Below are 9659 nucleotides of genomic sequence, written 5' to 3'. Positions count from 1 at the left end.
TCTCCATTGCTCCAGAGAGCAGCTCAAGAACCAATCGGTGGAAACGGTCGAGAAGCAGATTTGGGGCAAACATTAGCGGAGATGTGCTAACGGCAATTGACTGTGGAATAGGCTGCCTCTGGAGCTGGTGGGGTCTCCTCTACTGGAGATATTTCAGCAAAGGCTGGGCAGCCAGCTGTCAGGGATGCTGCAGCTGTATTCTGCATTGAGGAGAGGGCTGGGCTAGATGACCTCCAAGGTACATTCCAACTTTGTCATTCCATGGTCAGAGCAAAGAGGAGGAGGAGGAGGAGGAGGAGGAGGAGGAGCCTCTGCTCTCTTTGCTCTCCTTGGGCCAGAACTAAAGAGATAGGTTAAGCAAATGGGCAGCAGCAACTTCAGTGAGCCACTCGCAAAGGGGGACCACGGAGGGTATCTTGCCCAATCACCCAGAAAAAAACCACAGAGCTGGCACTGGCTGATGACTTTGGTGAATGCTGAAGATGGACCTCTTTACCCTGGCCTTTGACACCTGAGATGTGTGTTTTCAGGAACACCCCCACCCATTCCTGTGACCTTAATTTGTTTTACCTGTTTTTAATACTGAATTTTAAATTGTTGTATCCCACCCTGGGGCCTGCTGGTGAAGAGAGGGTGGTAAATATTATCATTATCATTATTATTAACCCCCCACAGAAAAATAACCCTTTCCTAAATGAGAAACTTCTTTTTTCCCCCTATCCTTTTCTCTGTTACCCCTTTTTGATCCTTCTTTCTTTCTCCTTCCAACAGTGATCCTAGCCAATCAGGAATCCCACTATGAACATGACAACATGATGACAGATGTTTTGACATCATGTCAAATCTGACCCTTATTTCCAGGGTTCTGGGTGAGAGAAAGCCACTTCTCCCTCCCCCCGCGCCCCAAGCTGATTCCTAGGGTTGCCATAAGTCGTAATTGACTTGAAGGCACAAAACAACAACAATAGATGCATCTGCCACAGCCTTCACCAACCTGGTGCCCCCCCAGATGTTTTGAATCCCAAAACACCTGGAGGGAACCACGCCGGCAAAGGTTGCTTTGTCAAGTTACGGTTATCCGTTCTTCCTAAGCCAAGAGCACCCTCGCAGCTTAACCTTTTCTTCATAAAAAGAGGTTACTGCGGTAAACAGAAAATTTTTGTTCCTCTTATCCACTGCACAGTGTGCAACCAAGGGAGAAAATACAGTTTCCTGTAACTTAATGGGTGGCCATTGTGTACTGTCTTGGGAAGGCCTGTTCCCATGGGCACTGCTCAAATGCACAAGGTGATCTGAGAATGAACACTCGTAAAAACCGTAGCCGCGTTACCACGAGACAAGGTGAGGTGCCCTTCTGGGGCAACAGACACCTGATACCATTACGGGCATTTGAGTTGGTGAAAGGCAGATCTGGCCTTTTTCTGAGTAAACCCTGGTGAAATAAACAAGACCTTCCGTTCATTGCAATGAGGCTTCAGCAGGATTTCCCAGTGGACTGTGGGCCTGTGGTCAGCAGCCTACCCCATCTGGGCTCAGTCCTCCTCTCTGCCACGGGCTTCATTGAGTGGTCTCAGGCACATCCCCAAAAGAAGGTGCGTTGCACATTTTGTACCGGTGAGGATCTGAGGCTGGCGGAAAATAAATGTTCAAGGCACCTTCTAGGATTGGAACAGTTCCTGCTGCTAATGCCTTCTGTTGTGATCCAAAATCCAAGGCATTTTGGTAACAGAGGGCAAAAACACAACAGCCACGCTGATGGAGAGTGGGTAAAGAAGACACAGCTGGGTCAAAAAGAGGGGGGTGTTGCAGGCAGACCTCTTTGTTGTCAACGTGTGCAGGTGACAAAGGACAAAAAGCTAAGAGCCCCACTCATGCGCCATGTTCCTCTGTCTATGGGGAAGGTCATAGCCCAGTGGCAGAGCCTCTGCCTTGAATGCAGATTCAGTCCCCAGCATCTCCAGGTAGGTCTGGGAGGGGTCCTGCCTGAAACCTTGCTGCCAGCCCATGTAGATGATATTGAGCTAGATGGACCTGAGGCCTGACTCATTATAAGACTGGTTCCTATGTTCCTGTCTTCCTGTAACTCCTGATGGCCTTCATCTCCACCTGACTCTCCTGCTCCTTTATGGTGATGGTGGCAGCAGCCCCTAATCCCTAGAAAGGCAAGGGTGGACCTCCACCTCCTCCCTCCCTCGTTTGTTCTAGGAAGGGAGGTGGTGGAGAGCCTCACAGGTGGGCAGGAGGTGGCAGGAACAGAAGGCCATAGGAAGACAAAAAGAAACTTGCTGGTCAGGCCAAACCCTCATCTAGTCCTGCATCCGATTCTCACGTTGGCAGGCCTCAATGGGAAGCCTTCAATCAGGACTTGAGTGCAACAGGGCTCTCTCCACTTGCAATTTTCAACAACTGGCATTCAGAGGTAGATTGCCTCTGACTATGGAAGTAGGGCCTAGCCACTGTGGCTAGTGGCCATTGATAGCCTTATCTCCAAAGCTGGTGAGGCAGCAGCAGAGCTTGGAAAAGTTACTTTTTTGAACTACAACTCCCATCAGCCCAATCCAGTGGCCATGCTGGCTGGGGCTGATGGGAGTTGTAGTTCAAAAAAGTAACTTTTCCAAGCTCTGGCATGGTCCTATTAGACATGGCCACCATTGCCAGGCATGAGGCTCTCTAAAGTGTGGGGCCTGGGGCAGCAGTTGTTCCTATCCCCCTTGCCCTTAGGGCTGGCCCTGATGAAGAGCGTTTGCCCATGAATTGTATTTATTATATGCCCCTACCAAGATGGCCCTGCTGGGTCGCCATTAATCTGCTAAAACAATAAATGCGCCCACTAGGGTTGCCAGATCAGAAGCATCCCAAAACCTGAGATTTGAGGGGCGGGCCCTACTGATGTCATGGGGCGGGCCCTAGTGATGTCACGGGGCGGGCCCGAGTGATGTCATTAAGCATGATACATTAAGCATCATTCACAGTTGCTTGGAGCATACAATTAAAAAAAAATCTGATTGGAAATTAAGATAGACATCTTAGCTAAAAGATGGAGCCTGGGTAGGGAACATTTAATCTAGCCTACTTGCTTTCAGCAAGAAGGGTTAAGTGCCTTCAGGCCAGGCCAGTCACCAGAAGGCCACTGCAGAGACAAAGGAGCCTAGTGTTGTGGAGATGTTAGATGGGAGCTTTGGGGAGTAAAGATGGAGGCTCCTGAAGGCTGCAATTCTAAACACACTTACTAAGGGATTAAGCCCCATAGAACTCAACAGGACTGACTTCTAAGTAGATATAGTTTGGATTGTGCTGTTGGTAAACCTTGACTAGGGTTCTTCTGCAAAGACATCCATATCCAAGCAGGGTTGGCAACCCCCTGCCTAGAATACCCTGCCCTTATCTTTTAACGTGGCTGCTCCAAACGTTTTTACAGATTTGACCCTTCACTTCAGAAAGAGGTCTGAGAAATGAGTAAGAGTAAGAAGTATCTTTTAAAATTGTTCCTTTCAATTCACTCTCGAATGAACATCATACCTAGGGCGGATCCACACCATTCATTTAAAGCACATTCAACACCCATTTGAAGCACATGAATCCCACCACAGAATCATGGGAACTGCAGTTTGTTAAGAGTGGTGAGAACTATAACTGTGAGGGGGAAATGACACTTCCCAGAATTCTTTAGGGGAAGTCATGCGCTTTAAATGTGAGTTGGATGTGCTTTACACATATTGTGTGAATCCACTTAATAAATTTTGCCCGCATGTAAATTGTTTTAATTAATTTTTCAAAATGGAAATGAGCTATAAACTGTAGTGGGTGACCATGGGCTACTCACCATTTCTCAGCCTATCTGCCCCTCAGGATGAAAACAATGGAGAACCATGACTACCCCAAGGCATGCTTAAAATGTAGAGGAAGTATTGTACAACCATAGTATGAAATCGGATACTTATAGGGACACAGCATGACAAAACTGGGCGGAAGTAACGAGTGGGGTACCACAGGGCTCAGTCCTGGGCCCAGTGCTCTTCAACATTTTTTATTAACTACTTGGATGAGGAGGTACAGAGCATGCTTATCAAATTCGCAGATGATACAAAATTGGGGGGCATAGCTAATACCGTGGAAGACAGAAAGAAAATTCAAAGGGACCTTGATAGGCTGGAGCATTGGGCTGAAAACAACAGAATGAAATTCAACAGGGATAAATACAAAATTCTACACTTAGGAAAAAGAAACCAAATGCACAGTTATAAGATGGGGGATACTTGGCTCAGCAGTACGACATGTGAGAAGGATCTTGGAATTGTAGTTGATCACAAGCTGAATATGAGCCAACAGTGTGATGTGGCTGCAAAAAAGGCAAATGCTATATCAGGCTGCATTAACAGAAGTATAGTTTCCAAATCATGTGAAGTTTTAGTTCCCCTCTATTCAGCACTGGCTAGGCCTCATCTTGAGCACTGCATCCAGTTCTGGTCTCCGCACTTCAAGAAGGATGCAGACAAACTGGAACAGGTTCAGAGGAAGGCAACAAGGATGATCAGGGGACTGAAAACAAAGCCCTATGAGGAGAGACTGAAGGAACTGGGCATGTTTAACCTGGAGAAGAGAAGATTGAGGGGAGATATGATAGCACTCTTCAAGTACTTATAATAATAATAATAATAAAATTTTATTTTTGAGTCGCCTATCTGGCCGAATTAACGGCCACTCTAGGCGACGTACAAAGATGCAGTAAAATACAAGATAAAATCAAGAAGACCACCATTCATCTCACACCATTTTCCAATTGACAACAACAGTAAAAACTAACCCATCCCAGAGACCCAATAGGCCTGTCTGAACAGCCAGGTCTTCAAGGCCCGGCGGAAGCCTATTAAGGAGGGGGCATGGCGAAACTCGAAAGGAAGGGAATTCCAGAGGGTGGGGGCCACGATCAAAAATGCCCTTGAAAGGTTGCCACACAGAGGAGGGCCAGGATCTTTTCTCGATGGTCCCAGAGTGCAGGACACAGAATAATGGGCTCAAGTTGCAAGAAGCCAGATTTCAACTGGACATCAGGAAAAACTTCCTAACTGTTAGAGCCATATGACAATGGAACCAATTACCTAGAGAGGTAGTGGGCTCTCCGACACTGGAGGCATTCAAGAGGCAGCTGGACAGCCATCTGTCGGGAATGTTTTGATTTGGATTCCTGCATTGAGCAGGGGGTTGGACTCGATGGCCTTATAGGCCCCTTCCAACTCTACTATTCTATGATTCTATGAAAATATTTATATAAGCATGACTATCAGATATGTTTATTATTTATACAACCTGTAAAGATATTTATAGTGCAATCCTATGTTTGTTTACCCGAAGCAAGTCCCAATGTATTCAATGGGGCTTACTCAACCAGGGAAAACTGTACCCTGAAGTGATAAGGAACTTGTTCTTTTAACAAGTCTTTTAAGTTGAGACCTTATCCCAGGCTGCATCTGTGTTGGAATTGCTTTTTAATATGTTTTTAAACCTTTTCTTAAAAAAAAGTTTTTAAAGCTTTTAAAAATGTTTTTAAAGATGTTTTATTTTAATATATTTTAAAGTCTGTTTTTATGATTTTTAAAGTGTTTTTAGTCCTTTTGTTTGCCGCCCTGGGCTCCTACTGGGAGGAAGGGCAGGATATAAATCAAATTATAAATAAATAAAAATAAATAAATAAACTTCATTCATTTTTTTTAAAAATCAGTATTAGCTTCCTACATAATAAAAACTGTGATAAACTCTGCCTAATTTCTTTAAAAATAGGGTTGGAGGGAGAGAGAAAGAGTTACAACACAAACACAAGTCTGCGCTATGTTTACTCAAAAGTCCCATTAATTTATGGCACAATCCTAACCATGTCTACTCAAAAGGAAGTCCTAATGGAGTTCAATGGGGTTTACTCCAGGTACATGCTTTACTCCCAGAAATTGCTTTACTCCCAGAAAAGCAGATATTGGATTAAATACTTTCATATTTCATAGCCCAGGGTCTGACTCTTGGACAGAAGAGGAAAAAAAACATTAAGCCATATTACTTATGCAAACTGCAAAAATCTTATAGCCACCATTTTCTGACGTTCAGCCTAGGCATGCCTGGATCAACAAGTCACAACTCTGGCTTCATTGGCTACAATCCTGAAAGGGCGGGATTACAGCCCGAGCTTTGAAAAGTTACTTTTTTAAACTACAACTCCCATCAGGCCCAGCCAGCATGGCCACTGGATTGGGCTGATGGGAGTTGTAGCTAGAGCGAGGATCTGTGAAAAAAAAGTTGCGCGGGGGGCAGTTGACTTTTTGGTGTATATCTCGGGAACTAGACCACCTAGAAACTTACATTTTCTTTTAAACTGAAGCTGAGAGTCCGGAGATTAAGGGGTGCTAGCCGGAGAGCCGGAGGACCCCCCAAAACTGGAGACTCCAGCCAAAAACTGGAGATTACACAACATGGAGGCAATTCTGGCCAGAGGTGAGAAAGGCAAGGGCGGGGCCGGAGATCTGGCAACCCTAGCGCCCACTAGCAGGTAACTCCATAGACGACAACAGCCTGTTTTCAATGAATTGATATTTTATTGAAAGGGATGCAACCAATTCTTTTCTTCTGAATGATTGAAAAGGGATCTATTGCCAATGGATTCTGGCACTTTCACCCACTTCTTCACTGGACTGGAGCACAACACTTGAACTTTTTTGTATCAGGACAGTCGTTCATATTGTATACAAGGCCCGAGGGACACTGGTATTGAACATCAAGGCAGTATCCCTGCCCTCCATTGCAGGGAGTTAATCTTGTTGCTCCTTCCTTCCGTTCACGGCCTGCGTCGAAAGAGTAGAAAGCCTTTAGAATCCAGTGATGGTCATTAAAATGTACAAAATAAGTTGAAGTGTTTCCACCCACCCACCCATTTCTCAGCTGGATCTGTTTGCGCTGGAGAATTGGAACTGGGAAACAGATTTGCGCTCAGATGGCTTTAGGGAGCCCACAAGGAAGACACAAGAGCAAGGGCTTCTGACAGGACTGGTGTCATGGCAGCACTGAGGGGATCATCTAGCAACAAGTTGCCCAGACCAGGGGAGTGCAGCTGACCAGATGAGTGTGGCATCAGAATCCAGGAAGCTGCCTTATACCAAGTCAGACCATCCATCCATCTAGCGCAGTATTGTCTACACTGACTGGCAGCGGCTCTCCAGGGCTTTAGATAGGGGGTCTTTTCCAGCCCTACCTAGAGATGCCGAGGACTGAACCTGGAACCTTTTGCATGCAAAGCAGATGCTCTGCCATGGGATTGGCTCTCGGGGGTCCCCTGATTTCCCAGACATTGAGGCGTCTGTGCTGCTGTGTGTATATTACATGGCAAGTTTATCACCTGTCTTATGAAGGTATAGCACAGTGGGGAGGAGAACCTGGCTGGGAGTCCAGAGTCTGTGAGTTGAAATCCCCGCTTGTGTCTCCTGGGTGTCAAGGAGCAGCCAAAGATCACCCCACAGTGAGTGGCTCAGGGGTTACGTGCCCTGCCACCTGTGCAGCCGTGGGCAAGCTGCAGAGTCCCAAGGAGCCCAGTTGCCCCCCAGCTGGCAGTTGCGGACAAGGAAGGGGCTGGCTTGTGCAGCTGTGACAAGCTGAGCAGGCCCTCGCCAGCTGGGGAGGACTAGCCTCAGAGGGAGGCAATGGGAAACCCCCTCTGAATACTGCTCACCATGAAATCCCTATTCATAGGGTTGCCATAAGTCAGGATTGACTTGAAGGCAGTCCACTTCCATTTATGAAGGTTGAAGCAGGCAGCACAATCCTAAGCTTGATTCAGTACTTGAAGTCACCTCGGAAAGGAGCAGGCTTACCTCCGTAGAATACCATTCCCAAAATATACCCTCTATACCTAACACTCACATCACATCCACACCATACATTTCATAGAATCATAGTAGAGGTGGAAGGGGCCTATAAGGCCATCCAGTCCAACCCCCTGCGCAATGCAGGAATCCGAATCGAAGCATTCCCGACAGATGGCTGTCCAGCTGCCTCTCGAATGCCTCCAGTGTCGAAGAGCCCACGACCTCTCCGACACTGGAGGCATTCGAGAAGCAGCTGGACAGCCATCTGTCGGGAATGCTTCGATTTGGATTCCTGCATTCCAACCCATTGAAAGCACGTGGCTTGCCCCAAAGCATCCTGGGAAGTATAGTTTGTTAAAGGTACTGGGCATTGTAACTCTGTGAGGCATAATCTACATTTCCCAAGATTCTCTGGGGGACGCTGAGTATTGTACACTGACTGGAAGAGACTCTCGGGTGTTTTAGACACAAGTCTCTCCCAGCACTACTTGGAGCAGGTAACAGGGAACTAGCTAAGTTAGGCTATTTTTAATATAATTTTGAGTCTGTATTTATTAATGCATTATTGTTCATTTTTCATATAGCAAACAAGCCATCCAACAACATTACTCTTCCATCCTCCACCGCCACTCCTACTTATGGTCCATTATGGAACTAATGCTCTAACTGGCTATAAATCAAAAAGATTTTGATTCAGTGTTTATTATTGTTCCATTCTAGTTTTTTCCTTTAAACCCTCTATCCCCCAAAATACATTTCTTAATACTTCAACACCTACTAGAGACCTTCCTCTTTCAACAAGCCTTTTAAGTAGAGACCTTATCCCAGTCTGCATCTATGTTGGAATTTGCTTTTCAAGATTTTTTTACAATGTTTTTAAATATGGTTTTTCAAGATGTTTTAAGATATTTTAAAGATGTCTTTAGAGTTTTATTGCTTAGTTGCCACCCTGGGCTCCTTCTGGGAGGAAAGGTGGGATATAAATTTAATAAATAATAATAAATAAATTTGGTTTCATAGGTTTTAAAAAGGAAATTTATATATGTATGTTTGTATGTATGTGTATGTTACGCATAATGCATTTTATGCATTTTAATTGTATTTTATGCATTTTAATTTACTGTAATGTTTGTGTTTTTATTGTGTATCTTATTATATATGTGTGCAATTTTATTGTAGCCGCCCTGAGTGCCCTATTGTGGGGTAGAAGGGCAGGATAGAAATATTGTAAGTAAATAAATAAATAAATTATATAGACTTTCTCGTTAAAATCAGCCCAAGGGGTAGTAGTTAAGCTACTCCTTGTGTTCTTTAGTTATTTCACAAGGTCTGCTTAAGTTTTGTATCCTCTGGGCTTTAAGAAACTAAATCTAAAGCTCTTAATTGTTTAACATTTCTAGAGTGGAGCTGAAAGGAGGGGCCATTAGGACTTAAAAACTCTCCAGACTACAGCAGCATTATCAGTCTGTTATCCTCCACATACAGGAAGGTCCATAGCTCAGTGGTAGAGCCTCTGCTTTGCATACAGAAGGTCCCAATGTTAGATCCTGAAGTCTCCAGGCAGGGTTGGGAATGGTCCCCACCCTGAAACCCTGGAGAGACGCTGCCATTTAGTGTAGGCAATCAGTGGAGCACTGAAGTGCTTTTGACAGCTCCTTCAAAGTTTGGACTAAAACCTGGAGCGGATTCCACTGCCCTACTGACATGGAGCCACCAGCTGCCCCTGTAGGCAACACTGTGCTAGATGAACGAATGATCTAACTCCGTCAAAGGCAGCTTCCTAGCTTCCTAGATGTTTCCGGTTGAATTCCATCA

The sequence above is a fragment of the Rhineura floridana genome, chromosome 4 (assembly GCF_030035675.1).
Source record: "Rhineura floridana isolate rRhiFlo1 chromosome 4, rRhiFlo1.hap2, whole genome shotgun sequence".
NCBI lineage: Eukaryota > Metazoa > Chordata > Lepidosauria > Squamata > Rhineuridae > Rhineura > Rhineura floridana.
This window is presented reverse-complemented; position numbering follows the sequence as displayed.